The 18014-nt window shown below is 35.5% G+C and overlaps 1 long non-coding RNA gene and 1 pseudogene across 1 annotated transcript; both read left to right on the top strand.

The window, feature by feature from the left end:
• The first annotated feature begins 3071 nt into the window (after window positions 1-3071).
• On the top strand, window positions 3072-6873 carry LOC148200086 (uncharacterized). The gene is made up of 3 exons (XR_015785712.1): window positions 3072-3557; window positions 4980-5145; window positions 6379-6873. It is a non-coding gene; the product is annotated as an uncharacterized LOC148200086 (long non-coding RNA).
• Window positions 6874-13996: 7123 nt separating this feature from the next.
• On the top strand, window positions 13997-17765 carry LOC124821193 (putative disease resistance RPP13-like protein 1; annotated as a pseudogene).
• The last annotated feature ends 249 nt before the right edge of the window (window positions 17766-18014 follow it).

Below are 18014 nucleotides of genomic sequence, written 5' to 3'. Positions count from 1 at the left end.
AAAAGTATTCTTTTCACACCCATTTTCTGCTTCATTCGATAATTGTTTTTCGTAGTAAAATATTATATTAAAATAATAACAATAAATATAATTAAAATATTATAATTCGTAGTAAAATATTATCTAAAAATCAAATAATTCATTTTTCTGTTCTTTAACTAAAAAGGTATTTACAAAATTATTTATTTTGGTATAATATTGGTTGAACTGTTTCTACATATTTTCATTTTCTTTAAAAAAGAATTATACGTTTTGTGTTAATTATATATATATAATTTATCCTCATTAAAAGTATATTAAAAATATATATAAGATAATAGGATAAATCATATATATTTAAAATAATTTATTAATTAATTTATTTACTAAAATAGTTTTAAGATAATAAAATATAAGATAGATATTTATATTTGAGATTAATAAAATTATTTTACTTTAAAATACACACATATTTTAATTAATAGATACTTAATAACTTTAATTTTTTCTTTCAATTAACAGGCACAATTCTCTATTAATAAATCATATGTAGCATATTGGTAAAAAAAAAGTGGAATAATAATTTAGATAAAATCATTTAGTTACATCATGATCATGATTTAATTTATGTAAATATTAAATATAAGTGAAAAACATTTTACTAAAGGAGCAGCAGAGCATAGCAGCAGAGCAGTAGAGCAGAGAAGCAGAGGAGAGAGAAAAAAAAATTAACGTCCGTTTATGGGATTTAACGGAAGGGACTTGATTGAAGCAAATTTTACATACGTTTGGACAAAATTGACACTTTTAAACCAAGTTTGGACGTAATTGAAACTTTTTTAAAAAGATGGACTAACTTGACACGTTGCAGCCAAACTGTGGACAATGCAAGCAATTAAACCTAACTTTTATTTTCCCTCTTTGCACTCTATTTTTTAATTAAAAATGAAAAAATACACTTCACACACGTTTATAATGTCACATCATTTAAAAAGACACTGTCAGCATAATGCCCTCTTTAACGACGTCTTCTCAATTTGATGGAAAGCCCCTATTTGATTCAATTTTATAAAAATAAGGACCCAATTGAGATACCGAAAAAGAAGAAGACCTATTTGAGATTCTGGACGAAAATATGGACTTAAAGAGACATTAAACTTTTTTTAACGTAATTGTAATGGGACTTTTTGAGGAAAAAATATAATGGAAAGATAACGAAATATAATTAACTATAAGTAACTAATTTTCTAAATTGAATGTGTAACATCCCAAAATTATACAGTCATCAACCATATACTTAGAATAATTACACGTATCAATAACTCAAAACAGTTTTAAAAGTGAAGGAAACAGATTAAAATAATTGGCCGAACGGCCTTTCATGTATAAATTAACGAGCGTTTACAAAAGGAATGAGGACGAACGGTTTACAAAAATTGACCGAACGTCCAAATATGTACAGTAACAAAAGAACGCTCGCTCACATTCGCTCGATATCCTATCTACACTAACTAAAACCGAACGCATTTACGGTTCGGCCTTCACCTCGACTTCTACTAAGTTTTCTTCAGCAATGATTTCCTCCTCAAGTGTTTGCTCCAAAGATGCATCACCCTCTGCTCACATCCACACGGATGATCATTGCATTTGACAAGACGGATATACATAGACAAGACAACACAATGAAAATTGCAAGGGTAAGCTTATTGAATTTAATTCCCATCAAACGTATATTTCATACTTATCAAATACAGCAAGTAAATTCACAAACATATACATTCAATTCATACAATAATTCCATCCAAATCCTGATGCTAGACCGACCGTCCGGACTGTATGAATCCTGTGTAGCTAAGGCGTCTGTGCACTCAGGTGGGGTAACTGGAATGCTCATCAGTAGCCACCTGAGGTTAGTCTGTTCTGTCCAAGTTACAGTTATGGACTAGACCTCCTGCCATTCCCACGCATGACATACTCATCTCTACCTGAGAACGAGCACTCACGGAATATCAGGATGAACCACCATCTAAGCTTACCACGTTCATACTAACAAATCTCAATTTCCATTCAAGAGTCGTTCCTCCCTGGAACGCTCGTTCAAAAACCATAATCACAATTTCAACTCTTATAGTGTTCGCACATCTTAATTCTTCCTCTTAAATACATTTTCATTCTATGTTCCACTTGCATAAAAAGACGAACGTTCACTCCCCTTCATAACGAGGACGAACGTCGAGAGCGAAATCGAGAAAGACTCCTTTGAATCAGTTAAATGAACTGACTTTAGTACGACCCGGATAATACTTAGAATAATTTAAATTCAATAACTCTGGAACGAATCAAATGGATAGATATATCACAAATTGTTTAGATAAAGGATCCGAACACGATTTAATTCAAGAGTCAACCGCCAGTCAATGACCGGGCGTTAAAATGAAACTTTTGGACGAACGTCACTGAAATCTTGGACGAACGTTACTAGGATTATTGGACAACCGCTATTTAGGTTTTAAGGACGAACACTATTTCAAATTTGGGACGAACGCTATTACCGCTCGTTGATAATTTAGGAAGGAACGAACGTTCGGTATAGTACAGAGCGTTCTTTTACCACATACTCATTTGTACGAGCGTTCGGTATAAGACCGAGCGCTACTTATTACTTACTCTTTGGGACGAGCGTTCGGTATAATACCTAGCGCCACTTAAGGACGTACGCTTTTAGGTCAAGACTTTTCACTGATTCAAAATCAAAGAAGTTTGGGATTTATATAAGATAGGATACTTAAAATTTATGTCTTACAATTTGACTAAGTGTTCAAAGGGATATTATCAGGCTTCTCAATTCTCACACAATACTCAAGATGTTTACGTCTAGCCGAACGCACAAACGTAAAGTTATAATAGAGGGCGTTCGTCCTCAAGGATAATCCTTTCCGAATGAAAGGGTTCGACTCATTCCAAGGATTTACTACGAATACCGAACGGTCAAAGACCGTTTCGATAACGAACGTTCAATTTCATATCCTTTTTATATAAAATCTTCTTTTATAGTAACCCATTTTCCAGCAATACTTACAGTCATTACACTACAGGAAAACACGTGATTTCCGGCGGAAAATTACCGAAGGCTTTTAGGCCGTCGGTATTGGCTTGGTAAATTAAGTTACCGAAGGATATATGAGCGTCGGTAAGATGCTCTATTACTAAACCCCAAAACGGGTTTCCCTCACTCATGTTTCATTTTTCGAGCCAAATAATTTTGCTTTCTTCTTCGATTGGAATTGAACCCTTGTCAGTTTTCCCCCAAATTGGTTGCTTCGAAGCTCCTTGGCACACTTTCATTCACGGACGCCGTCTCCATCCTTCGCACAGCCATTCGCATACGCCGTCTTCCGTGGCACTTCGTTCTGAGGTTGCAGGGGCTGACGATCGTCACTTGATTCGCACAGGGGCGCTTGGTTGGAGGGTTTGTTCGAGACTAAGGGTTTGTTGGAGGGTATTAGCAGAGCGTCCATCTCCTTCCCTCACGTGTAGAGGTAGACCCATTGACTCGTAGAGGATCGTTCGCAAAGTTGGTAAGTGTCTCGTTCTAGCAGTATGCAAATAGGATACTTCAAAAATGAACTCATCAACATTAATTGTTCCATGAGGGAGAACTCTATTAGCCCTTGTTATAAGACCAAAATGTTCATGTTTTCTGTTGATGAATCTGCCATGATGCATAGAGTAGTGTTTGTAGTTTGTTTTGTAAAGTGGCTCCTGTATGTAATAGCCATTACATAAGATTAATGAAGAGAGGATAATGAAAAATGCCCCTTGTAATGTTTCTTTCTTCCTCTCTTTTTTTCTGAAGTGTAACACTTTTGAGTCTCCCCTGTTAAGTCCCCCTTTTGTACGATAATGTGTGAACGTGAAGAGTTTTGTTCCCTTTTTTCAATATTCATGTGTGTGATATATTATTTTTAAATATACATATTGTTTTCCAAACTTCACAATAGAGGCCATCCAGCCATTTGAGATCCCAACTATAGTGTTTTGCAGGGGTCACAGTTCCATGATGCTATCAAAGATTAACTACTTAGGTTGAATTTGATGGAAGATGTTAGATTATCTCGTTTATTAGGTCTGATCTAGGTAAGTTGAAATTAAAGCTCGTTCAAAGGAGATAGAAAATGATTATACCTTCTATTCATGTTTCAGAGAGTGTAGTACACTGGGTGAAAGATATTTGAATATAGTGAATTGATTTATGTTAGGACATCACTCAGAATGATTGTCTGGGAAGCTTTGAACAGTGCCTATCTCAACTAACTATTGGATTCTCATCATTGCTAAGCTCACTTCATCAATGAGCTAAAGCAGCTCAAGTTGGTTTCCAAATCCCTATTTAAGACTTGGTTTGACCATCTGAATCAGGATGATGAGAGAGCTCGTCTAACTAATGTCCCTCAACTTAAACAATTATTTGTAAGAATAGCTAATGAAAAAGGAATGAGTCTCTAACCACCAATTTCTTAATACCGTTTAGCCTTATTGCATATCTTTAGAATAGCTCAGTGACTGTCTTGTCCGTACCAGGAGGCTTAAGCAACCAAAAAAGAGCTATATTGTAACTAAACCCCTATAATCAACGCAAATAGGTTGTATAAGCCTCTAATAGTATGTAAACCCAAGAAATTTGTGTCCGTTGGAATCTCGAGTCTATGAATCCAGCACGTGTAGCCTCATAATTGTTCTTTTCACAAACATCACAGGACCTCACAAAGTCCTGGACATCTCCCTGGCCAACCCTAAAGAGATAGCAGTAGAACAGGTTTGACTTTCCCTGTCCTCTCTCCAACCAAGGCCAGTCATTTTCTTCTAGAATTATCAATTTAAACTGTTTATTAGTACAGTTAAGTAGAGGGTGGAATTTCTCACCACAATGAAACCAAATGCCTTTTTTCACTGAATAAACTCAAGGTAAAAGAGATGATGAAACCGTTTTCTCTTTTCAGTTGATGCTCTCCAATGTTGGCATACCAGTCACAAGGATAAAGCAAAAAGAGAGAGACGAGCAAAGATTAGGAAGAAAAATTGGAAGTACTGTACTACATAAGAGCTTCGGAAGAAAACCAGAGCTTAAGGCCCCTTCAGAGATTGTATCTCTGCCACAAAATTAGAGTAAGATTCAATCTTTAGTTGGAAGAAAATTGAATTGTTAAATAAATTAGAGAATTTTTTTGTTTATTCTAGATCAATGGATAAGTTCTTTTAATTACTTGGTACATTTTATTCAAAGTATTGCAGTTTGAAACTTGAACAACTACATAAATTATCTTTAAAATGATAACAGTAATAGGTATATTTTATATCCTTGGTGAATCTGTATAGCCTACATTGGTGTGTTAATAATCATGGGAGAACCACACCATAAAAAGTTAAGTTGTTGCAGTTGGAAAGCTCAACAATCATGGGAGAATCACTTTCTGCAATACATATTAGATAGTGTACTTAACTTTTTTAGTTTATGTATATACCTCACATATAACCGGCAGCCACGTGACCTTTGGATATACCTCACAGATAACCAGACACATCCAAAACAGATCAATTTCTTCTTCTTCTACCAATTTTAATCCTCTTTTACTTTGCCTCATTTTACTCTTAAGATTATTAAAAGAAACTCATGAACAATTATTCCTTACACCCTTAAACAGCCGTGAACACTCAATAACAAACCATACAAGGATTCAATCAAAGTTTCATCACAGAAAAGTAAATGAAGAAAGGATAACTAAACAACCGTGATCTTTTCCAGCACAAATCAAAGGAAAGAAAATGCTTCCAAAATAAAATTGACTTGCACAAACAAAGTCCAGATTACAATTTATGAAATACATACAAGAATGTAACAGCAAATCAACAAAAACTTAATAAAAAGATGATAAAACCAGATGAGAAAACAGCAAGAGTTCAAGCTACATCATCCTCCATTCCTTCCAGCAGTGATTGGTTTCCTTCTTTCAACTCTCCCTGGTTGCTCACGGCCTCCTTCCAAGCTAGGAACCTCTCGGCCTCTTTCCTCTCCAAACTCTACTCTCTGCCTCACATCCAAACTTAGTACCAAAAGAAATGACAACAACCAAAAAGAGAAAAACCCAAAAAGAACTGAACAGAAAACTGAACTCTAAAAACTTGAACTACCCTCCTCTGGCCGTGACACACTTTGCTATATTCCCCCCTTCACTTCCAAAAGATGATTGAAGTTTGTCATTACTACATATGTGTTTGCTGCCTTCTTTTCCGTCTGGTGTGCCCAACTTCTTCCATCCTTCTTCAATCCAAACAAGAACAAGAAGGGTCCTTCATTTTTCAGCTCTTCCTTGCTTTACCGTGGCTGTTTCTTCTTTCCAGCTCAACAAGTGATGGAAATTCTTGCTGGATTATTGGATGGATGTTTGCTGGTTGGTGAGGAGGTGGTGAAGAATGGATCCGTGAGCTGCTTCCAATAGCCTTTGCTGATTTTACTCCAAGCTGTGACAAACAATTTCACCTTTTATGTGGGCCAAGGCCGTCAGGTCTTCATGTGCTGCTGCTTCACGGCTTTTCCTTCTTCTCTGGTCTTGTGATGTTTGCTGGAATGCTTGCCTCTCAAGTGTAGCAGCTCTCCTTTCTCGGTGGTTGCTGATAATGTGAATGATGGATGCCCATGATAATTGTATTAAGTGAATTGGCATCTGCATTTAATTTTTATTCCAGTCGTGAATGTCTTCCAATCGTGCACACCGTTGCTCTTTGCTTTTCACGTGAAAGCCATACCTTTTAATTTGGGTGGTAGTTGGGTTCCCTCTAATGTACGTACTGGACCCTTTTCCTTTATTCATAATTTTGCATTCCATTATTTCTCCATGCTTTTCCACTTTCACGTGATGTTTCAGAATTTTCCTTTATTCATAATATTATACTACTTTAATCCCTCAAGCATTAAAATATAGTTAAAGTTATGTATTATTGTTTATCTCACATATTATATACATTAGTTTCCAGTGTTGGTCCATCCAAACTGTTACTAAAAAACACCTTGCCAGTTCCCATTTTTGACTAAATTTTGATGGTTTAGTATACTTTTATTTGTAACTGAAATTTGTTATACAGGTCTGGGTTGCACAAGAAATACCATTTCTCTAAAACTTGCCTTGCAATTTACCGAAGGCTTTTGCCCTTCGGTAAATGCCCACGTAAGGTCATTACCGAAGGCTTCCGCCCTTCGGTAATTACCGAAGGCTTCTGGCCCTCGGTAATTACCGAAGGCTAATGGCCCTCGGTAATTACCGAAGGCTTCTGACCCTCGGTAATTACCGAAGGCTTCTGACCCTCGGTAATTACCGAAGGGCAAAAGCCCTCGGTAATTGTTAGCGACAAGAGATTTACCGAAGGATTTTTGGCCGTCGATAAGCCTTCGGTAAACACCCTTTATCGACGGCTTATGGCATTTTCCGAGGGCTTTTGGCCTTCGGTAATGCCCTACTTTTTTGTAGTGTTAAATCAATCATACTATAGTATTTTCCATACTTCTCAAGCTTTTAATCAACATCATATACTAACATTAATATCAAAATCATACCGCATACAACTTTACAGAACATTCATTCACTCAGCATATAATTTCCAGTACATACATGCATCATTTTCTCATATCATCTCAGAATCATATTCATAAACTCAGAAGTCCAATATCATAAATCATATTTCAAGCATCACATAACGCACATGCAGTACAGAAATCGCATGAATTAAACCAATAAGCTTCCCTTACCCGGATTCAGTAGTGAACGTTCTAAGATGAGTGGTTTCTACTCGTCCAAGGTGACTTTCTATTCTCAACGTTCCTCTTAAACTCTTCAACTAAAATTTACAAAAGAAAACGAAAGAACTGAGTTCACGCCCATGCATGCAGATGAGTACGGTTTGCAGAAATTCCAGAGACGAGCGTTCAAGTGAAACTTACCAGAACTGGAAATGGTTCGGTTCAAGGTGAAGCTCACGGTGCAGGGAACGTTTCTGTGGTCTCTGAAACGTAATCGGAGAAGAAGAAAGTGAGTTATGGTAGAGAGAAGGTGGAGGTTCTAGAGAGAAGGCAGAGAATCTGGAAATCAAAAGTTTGAGGAAGAAGATGAAGCGTGCAAAGGAATGTGAAGAGTGTTTTTCAGAAAATCAAATCTTTCCCCACACAGGACGATCGTCCAACCGCCTGCTGCCACTTGGAGTCCATTAACGTTTTAGAACGTTCCAAAGTAACACTTGTCAGCATGCATGCAGTGTGAGGGTGAGTGCGTTTTAATGGGATGGTGTGCGTGTCACGGTGCATTTATGGGAGCACAGTGGTGACTCAGCGGAGTAATTATTGGGGCGTGACAGAATGAAAAAAATAAAACTCTTTATATTCTTGATGATTTTTTGTTATATATATATATATATATATATATATATATATATATATATATATGGTTTAAATTTTATTTTTAAATGTTTTAAATTATTTATCACTCGTTTTGTCTTTTGATATTTACATTAGTTAAGACAAGATCTAGACAAAATTGTTTAACAATTCTTGAAGTTTAACCAACGAAATTTCAATGAAGTAGTATTTTCTAAATAAAATATCTAAACGAAATGTTTTCTTATAAACAAAACGTCGGGAAAAGCATGTGTAAAATGATATACTCTTCTATAAACAATGTTTACTAAAAATGCGTTTAATCGTAAAAACCATCTAGAACGAATTCGAAACATTATTCTTTATAAAACGATGTGTTACTAAACGAGAATATATTGTTTACAGGAACTACTGTTCTATTGCTGTTGTTAACATATTCGTTGTTACATTAGTAAATCAAATAATATATTTGTTGTTTATTTTGGTGTTGAGTAATAAATGGGTATACTATGTTCTTTTATCTAACAAAACAAAATGTTTTCTAGTTCAGCACATAGTTAATCATAGTTAAAATGGTTGAGAATTCTGGAAACAATTTCATTTGAGTTTCTTTCCCTACCATATTTTCTTTCGCCAATCTCGTTTGAGCTTCCTGCCACGTTGTATTGTATTATTAACCAGATTGCCAATAATAAACAAAACTAAGTCTTAATATCACAAATCAAGTTAAATATGCTGTGAGAGCCAATCTGGTTTATGCAAATGATAATCCAAGCATTTCAGTTCGCTATTAGGAAGCTTACAATCCAAACCAGACATTAAACAACTTTACACTTAAGAGGAAACATAATTATTTTCTCAGAATTCCAGTAATGTAGGTTCTTAGTGCCTGAACAAGATAGTTTACCTTGCTTCTAGAGAGGACTGTTCCAGTCTCACATTATCTTTTATATCACCCAATCTCCTTTCATAGTGATCTACAATATCGACTTTGGGGCCACAAATTCGCAAATAGCCATCTCGCCGGTGCCTTTTAGGAGCATCATTCTTTTGTTTCAGATTGGTAAGCTTTTTGTACAGTTTATCTACATCATTCTACAAAGAACAAACTTTAACAGTCAAAAAAGTGGAAGTACTATTTGAAGAAAAAACTGACTTTAGTACTATCATCGAGTGCAAATCCTTCCGGTTGCTCATATATATTGTTTCCTCCAAGTCTCCATGTAGGAAAATAGTCTTGACATCCAATTGGTCTTGACATGATGGAATCCATTTTGGAATTAAATGAAAATTCATGAAGGAAGCATGAACTTAAACTAATGCTAAGAGATTGGAAGAAGAAGAAAGACTTTCAAACTTGTTATTGCTTTCCCTCAAGTCTTAGAAGACATTGGATCTCTCAAAAAAGTAATGATCAAAGAAGATGGAAGAAAAAGATGGAGCTTGAAAGATTCTACTCTTATGGAGGATCATATTTTAATCTTCTTCTTTATCTTAAAACATTTTTTGTAAATATGTAAAATAGTTTCTAAAGGCCTTGTATTTGGCTAAAACACTTTGTTTAACTTTGTTTTAGAAGCTTAGTAGCTTTTAGAGTAAAGTAGCACACCATAAACCTAGATATAGGTGAATATGCACCTAAAATGGGTCATAGGAAGCCTTTGGAAGCCTTTGGAACATGTCAACATCAAGGGAGGCTCCTAGACGTTGAACTTGGATGATAGTTAGGGGGGAAGGCTCCCATTTCTCCTCCCTTACCATAGGAAGCTTCTAGTTCCTTTCTAATGCATTGAATGCTATCCTACTCCTTCACATATAAAAGGAGAGACAACCTTGTATAAATTTTTAGAACTATTTTGAATGCTAGGGTTTCTTTGCCAAATTTGCAAGTCTCCTTATCTTTAGTTCTTACTTTAAGAAATGTCTTTCTCTAGACTTCTTCTTACCTTCTACTTCAAGTTTGGCCTCACCTCCTAGAAGGACTTCTACCTAGACTATCCAACACCGTCAACCACATCTCTTAATCTTGAAAAGCTTCTACAACATTCATCATCTCACATGGAGTCCATCCTTTGAAGAGCTTCATCAACACACGTTGGAGAGCATCTCTTGTTGAAGAAGCATCATCAAAGCCATTGGTGCAAAAACCTCATTGTAGTCCATACCTTTGACTTAATTAAACCCCTTTGCCACTAATCTTACCTTGAATCGAGCCTTTTGAACCCTCAGAATCTCACTTGACCAAACCTTCAGTTGGTTTGAAAATTCTTCTCTCCCTATCATAGACAAGTTGATAGTCATTGGTGGCTCGATTTAAATCCCTCGGATTCGAAACTGGGTTCTCAGTGTCACTTGATGAACTTTATGGGTCATTATCAAGATCTTGTTGAGATTTATCAATAAGAGTGTCCACCTTGAATTATGTTTTCTTTTTCTCAAATTCTTGGTTTAAAGTATGCATCCACATCCTTGCTTCATCAAAGATCACATCTCTACTAATTATGATTTTGGATCCAGCCTCCACAATATGTATCCTTTAACTCTTTTTGCATACCCGAGAAACACACATTTCTCATCTCTAACTTATAGCCTGTCTTTCTTTACATGAGCATAAGCCAAAACTCCAAACGCCTTTAGATTTGAGTAGTCTACAAGTTTACCACTCTAGACTTCTATTGGTGTTTTATTCTTCATTACAAAAGATGGACTCCTATTTATCAAGTACACTACTATGTCAATAGCTTCACCCCATAATACCTTGGGTAATCTAGAACCTAAAATCATGCACCTAACCTTTTCAAGAATGGTTTTATTCATCCTTTCAATAAGACCACTTTGTTGTGGGGTTGCAGCTACATTTTTATGTCTCTTAATTCCATGTTTAGCACAATAGTATTAAAGATATCAGAGACAAATTCACAACCATTGTCAGTCCTTAATACCTTTAACTTGGATCCATGCTGCATTTTAGTTTGAGTATGCCAATCTTTAAATTTTTTTGTTTTTTTTTTCAAGCATATATCCTTCTTAAGTAATCATCACTAATACTCAAGAATTATGATCCTCCTCCATGAGTTTAGGTCCTAGATGGACCCCATAAATTTGCATGAACATACTCAAAAGGTCTTGAGGAAGTGTGCTTGCCTGCTCCAAATTTCCCTCTATGAGCTTTTCCCAAAACACACTGGTCACAAAACTCCAATTTATGAAGTTTATATCTTCTATAAGCAGTTGTTTCTCAAATTCGACTAGCCCTTTCTCACTTGTATGGCCCAACCTCAAATGCCATAATCTTTTCTTGTCTTCCATGGACTGGCTTGCAATAACTGCATGAGATATAATAGTGGATTCATCGAAGATGTATAAGCCATTAACACGATCACCTTTTGGCAATTACAGAAGCTCTTGTTGTCACCTTCATCAACACATTCTCAACCTTTGTTGAATATACCATAAAGTCAAAAGCACTTATATGGAAATCAGATTCCTTTTTAGTTTTGGAACATACCTCCTTTTTTGTAGCAACATCTTGGGATTTTTCTTCCTCCTTCATGTCCTCCATTGTTCTTTTCTCTTCTAGACATTGTCTTGTTTTCTTCTTCTTCCTTGCAAATCATGGTTTTCATCATAGCTGTCGTAGCTTGTCATTAGAGTTTTGGATACAAAGCTTTTCGCTTCTGCCACGTCCTATTGTCATTTTCATCTTTTTTTCTTCCATTGTTCAAGCTCCTTTACCCATTGGTCACCAAGTTGCATTGATAAAGGTATTATATCTATTCACTCTTTCTATACAACCACAACTAAAAATCGTTTGTATGAGTTTTTTTTCTCTTTCTCGTTAGATCTGTAGAGTCTTCTTCCTAAAAACGCCATTATTACTCTTCCCACAATCCTTCTTTTGATAAATTTGAGGTGTATTTGTGATCTAAGATAGAAGATGTGGATGATGAAGATTTGAAAACAGACATTGATAGTTACTGTTGTTTTGAAAATACTTTTTTGGGACATTATTTTATTAGCCAAAAATATGAAAGTAATCTAATTAATATAAAAATTATGGTTAAGGACATGTATGTCATGAAAGGCAAATAGTGTAAATACCATAAGCACTATTTTTAATTTGATGAGGGCAAAATTAGAAATATTACAATTCTAAATGTAACTTTTAGAAGTTACGTAAAAGGGTTATGACCCCATTTGTGGAGACATAACATCATTCCAATATTTTTTGCTTCTTTTCCATCAAAAGAGAAACCCAAAAAGGAATATAAGGTACTCTACATTTGCAAGATGACTACTCATTTCTAATCTCATCAACTTCATGACTCTCAATGGCAAATTCAGGTATGCTTCCATATCATCATGAATAGGAGAATGTATTTTTTTTATATGGAAAGGATATTCGTACTTTTAATTTAGTTGCACTTTGAATATGTAAAGACCTCTTTTTACTTTTAAACATTTTGCTATACACACTTATTAGGATGAATTTGGTTAATAAGAAGACTTCAATGTAAATCATGATTTGTATAAAAATTGAGACACCCTTATGCTCGTGTTCTTGTGGTTTATTGGTTTAGTCTTGCTAGTCACGTATGTAATTCTCAGTGTGCAGGACAGTTCACTTAAGCAACAATCCAACAACTCATTCAAATACTACCAATGTATACAATATATATTAAAAATTTAAACATTGTTATAAAGAAAACCAAATTAAATATAAATTATTAAAATTGAGATCACACTGAGAAATCTATAAAAATAGATATCAAAGGAGTAGGTAAACCTCCTTTATATGAAATGTTTAATTGTTTGTACTATTTATTTTTTAAAACAATGTACTTTTCTTATAGGTTGACTTATTTTTTATTTTTTGAAAATCTCGCTCCCATCCACTTATATCAGCTCTGTGCAACTTCAACACAAGTGTGGAAGGACTTCCTTACATCCATAGAGGACGTCATCAAACGTTTCCTGTCAACATTTACATTCTGTCGTTAACAATTTAAACCTTATAAAAAAAACCATATTAAACATAAATTACTAAAATTAAAATCATAATAAATACTCAAGACTCTTATATCAAATAAAGTTGATTAAAAAAAATACTAAAAGACTATTAAAACCTCCTTTATATAAAATACTTGATTGTTTGTACTTTTTATTTTTTAATATGTTGTATTTTTATCATAAGTTGACTTAATTTTTATTTTTTGAAAATTTTCACACCATATTTATTGTACCAATATAGTTAATTTGTAAGATCGTAAAACAAATAAAGTTAAAAGCTTAATCAACCTAATTAGGTAATTAAACTCAAAATATTGATTACATAGTTTGATAAAAATTAAATTAAACCCAAATTAAAAAATATATATTAACAATACAATAAAAATAACAACAAACCATGATCTGGTACGTCTCGACTTTTTTGTCCGAGATATCCTTACTTCGACATGAAATATCTGTAAATACTTCGACATTCAAGTCGATGTAATTTTGGTAAAACCCAATTGAGTGAATATATTTCAAAATAAACTTTATCTAAAAACATATCACCTTCGTATATTTTATAATTTGGATTCTTCCCTTAATAGACTGACTCTCTATATTAGAAATATAATCTAGGAAGATTTAGATTATACAATGAACGTCATATTGACTCATTATTGCCTTGTCAAAACTGGCATGATGCGGACATTTCAGACCTGGCAGTAGCCCCATATTTCCTGTTGAACGTAATGCAACAAGAGTCTTAGACAGACAATTACGTTCTGCAGAATCAAAGGAATCTCCTTTAGCTTTGCATGTTGTTCATTGACAACAGGGTTCACACCAGTCACGAGATGAAGCAGCTTTTGTCTCCTTACTTTTATACCTTTAAGTCTGAGAATATCCAAACATTGGTTTCAAAATAATGTATACCAAGTCAGATGTCACTACTGATTTCTTATTGTCAGACATCCATTTATGCATTACAGCTGTGAACATTTTTATGATCAGAAAGACTCAACAATTATTGTTTCACTGGGGCCCACAACCCTCTTTCCATGTTAGGATTTCATACTTTCATTATAGCATCCCTGCATGGAATCCCTGTGGTAAACTTCCATCTCAAATTACACATTTCCATTCACCATTTTGCAACAACTATACCATGGCAGCAGAAATTGTTGGTGGTGCTCTTCTTTCTGCTTTTCTTCAGGTTGCATTCGACAAGTTGGCTTCTCCTAAATTTGTAGACTTCTTTCGTGGAAGAAAACTTGATGAGAAGCTGCTCGGCAATTTGAACATCATGCTGCACTCCATCAATTCTCTCGCTCAAGATGCAGAACAGAAGCAGTTCACTGATTCAAACGTTAAAGCATGACTTTTTTCTGTCAAAGAGACTGTCTTTGATGCAGAAGATCTCTTGGGTGAAATAGATTATGAACTCACCAGATGCCAAGTGGAAGCTGAATCCGAACCTCAAACCTTTACTCACAAGGTATCAAATTTCTTCACCTCTACTTTCAGTTCATTTAACAAGAAAATTGAATCAGAGATGAAAGAAATCCTTGAAAAACTAGAATATCTTGCAAAGCAAAAGGGTGCTCTTGGTTTGAAAGAGAGTACTTATTCTGATGATAGATCAGGTAGTAAAGTGTCACAGAAATTGCCATCATCTTCTTTGGTGGTTGAAAGTGTTATTTATGGCAGAGATGCGGACAAAGAAAAGATCTCTGATTGGCTCACATCTGAAACCGATGATCATAACCATCCATCAATACTTTCCATTGTGGGAATGGGTGGGCTGGGTAAGACCACACTCGCCCAACATGTATACAATGACCCAAAGATTGAGGAGGCTAAATTTGATATCAGAGCTTGGGTGTGTGTTTCCGATCATTTTGATGTTTTCACAGTGACAAAAACAATTCTTGAGGCAATCACTAAATCTAAAGATGATAGCGCAGACCTAGAAATGGTTCATGGAAGATTGAAAGGAAACGTATCTGGAAAGAAATTTCTTCTTGTTTTGGATGATGTTTGGAACGAAAGGCGAGAAAAATGGGAAGCTGTGCGAACTCCTCTTAGCTATGGGGCTCCAGGAAGTAGAATTCTTGTCACAACACGTGTTGAGAAAGTTGCTTCTAACATGAGATCTAAAGTGCATCACCTAAAGCAATTAGAAAAGGATGAATGCTGGAAAGTTTTTAACAAACAAGCTTTGAAAGATGATGATCTTGAATTGAATGACGAGAAAAAGGAGATTGGTAGAAGGATAGTTGAGAAGTGCAAAGGACTACCTCTTGCTTTGAAAACAATTGGAAGTCTTCTCCATACAAAGTCATCCATTTTAGATTGGCAAAGCGTATTGGAAAGCGACATATGGGACTTACCGAAAGAAGTTGAAATTATCCCTGCTCTATTATTGAGTTATCAGCATCTTCCTTCTCACCTTAAGAGGTGCTTTGCTTATTGTGCGTTATTTCCGAAAGATTATGAATTTGACAAGAAGGAATTGATTTTGTTGTGGATGGCTGAAGGTTTTCTCCATCATTCTCAACCGAACAAGAAATTTATTAACGAGGTCTTTCTTTCTTCAATCAAGGTTCGAGATGATATTCGTCATGCATGACCTTCTGAACGATTTGGCAAAATATGTTTGTGGAGACTTCTGTTTCAGGCTGAAATTTGATAAAGGAAACTGTATACCCAAAACAACCCGTCATTTTTCATTTGCATTCAATGATGTAAGATATTTTGATGGTTTTGAGAGTTTAACTGATGCTAAAAGACTGCGTTCATTTGTTCCGATTAGGCATATTTGGAACCTTACCTGTTCTGCTTGGCAGTTCAAGATTTCTTTACACGATTTCTTCTCCAAGATTAAGTTTGTACGTGTGTTATCTTTGTCTTGTTGTTCAGGACTTAGACAGGTCCCAGATTCTGTTGGTGATCTTAAACATCTTCATTCGTTGGACCTTACGGGTACTTCGATACAGAAACTGCCTGACTCAATATGCTTGCTCTATAACTTGCTAATACTGAGATTGAACCATTGTTCAAATCTGGAGGAGTTGCCCTCAAATTTGCATAAACTCGCCAAATTGAGCTGCCTAGAATTTGAAAGTACAAAAGTGACTAAGATGCCAATGCATTTTGAAAAATTGAGGAATCTTCAAGTACTGAATACGTTTTGTATCGATAGAAATAGTGAATTCAGTACTAGGCTTTTAGGAAGACTCAAACTCAATCATCATGGAAGGCTAACAATTAAGGAGGTGCAAAATATTGTGAATCCTTTGCATGCATTAGAAGCAAATTTGAAAAATAAACACCTTGTGGTACTAGAGTTAAAATGGAATTCGAATCATGTCTCTGATGATCCAGTAAAAGAAAATAAAGTACTTGAGAATCTACATCCTTCCAAACACTTGGAACATTTGTCAATCATTAACTATGGTGGTACACAATTCCCAAGTTGGGTATTCGATAATTCATTATCAAATTTGGGGTCTTTATGGTTGGCTAACTGTAAATATTGCCTATGTTTGCCTCCCTTTGGACTTCTGTCATCTCTGAAGAGCCTCACCATTATGGGGTTTGATGGAATAGTGAGCATTGGTGCTGAATTTTATGGGACCAGCTCTTCTTCATTCAAGTCGTTGAAAACATTGGTATTCTGCAACATGATGGAATGGGAAGAATGGGAATGTAAAACTGCTAATTTTCCACGTCTTCAACATCTTTCAATTGATAGATGTCCTAAGCTGAAAGGTCTCTCAGACCAACTTCTTCATTCAAAGCAACTAACTATTAATTCCTGTGATGAGCTCATCATTAGTGAAAATAGTATGAACACATCGTCGCTTGAAATCTTGCATATTTATTCATGTCCTCTTGTGAGTATTCCCTCTACGCATAATGATTTCCTTGAAGTAATACAGATTGTTGGTGGCTGCGACTCTCTTACAATCTTTCCGCTAGATTTCTTTCCAAAGCTCCGTTTACTTCGATTGCGAAGGTGCCAAAACTTGCGAAGAATTTCACAAGAGCACGCTCATGATCATCTCAACGAACTGACAATTACCGATTGCCCTCAATTTGAATCATTCCCCAGTGAAGGATTATCTGCGCCGTGTCTAGAAATAATTGCAATTGAAGGAGCTGAGAATTTGAAGTTGTTGCCAAAACGCATGAAAATCCTGCTTCAATCTCTTAAGAACCTGCGGATAATTGATTGTCCACAAGTGGAGATGCTCTCAGACGAAGGTTTGCCAAGAAATGTAAAATATGTGTCTCTTTCAAGTTTAAAACTTATGGCATCCTTGAGAGAGAGCTTTGATGGGAACACAAGTCTTGAACGGTTGTGCATTGAAAAGGTGGATGTGGAGTGTTTTCCAAATGAAGGTTTGCTGCCACTCTCTCTCATCTCTTTACAAATCCTTGATTGCCCAAATCTTAAAAAGCTGAACTACAAGGGTCTCTGTCACCTTTCTTCTCTCACACTTCTTCACTGCCACAACCTTCAATGTTTACCGGTGGAGGGTCTACCCAAATCCATCTCTTCTCTCGCAATTCGGGGTTGCCCATTGCTCCAACTGCGTTGTCAGAAGCCAAAAGGCCA

The sequence above is a fragment of the Vigna umbellata genome, chromosome 4 (genome assembly GCF_029865625.1).
Source record: "Vigna umbellata cultivar VRB3 chromosome 4, Vumbellata_1.0, whole genome shotgun sequence".
NCBI classification, from domain to species: domain Eukaryota; kingdom Viridiplantae; phylum Streptophyta; class Magnoliopsida; order Fabales; family Fabaceae; genus Vigna; species Vigna umbellata.
The sequence above is the reverse complement of the archived record's forward strand: the minus strand, read 5'-3'. Positions and strand labels throughout refer to the sequence as shown.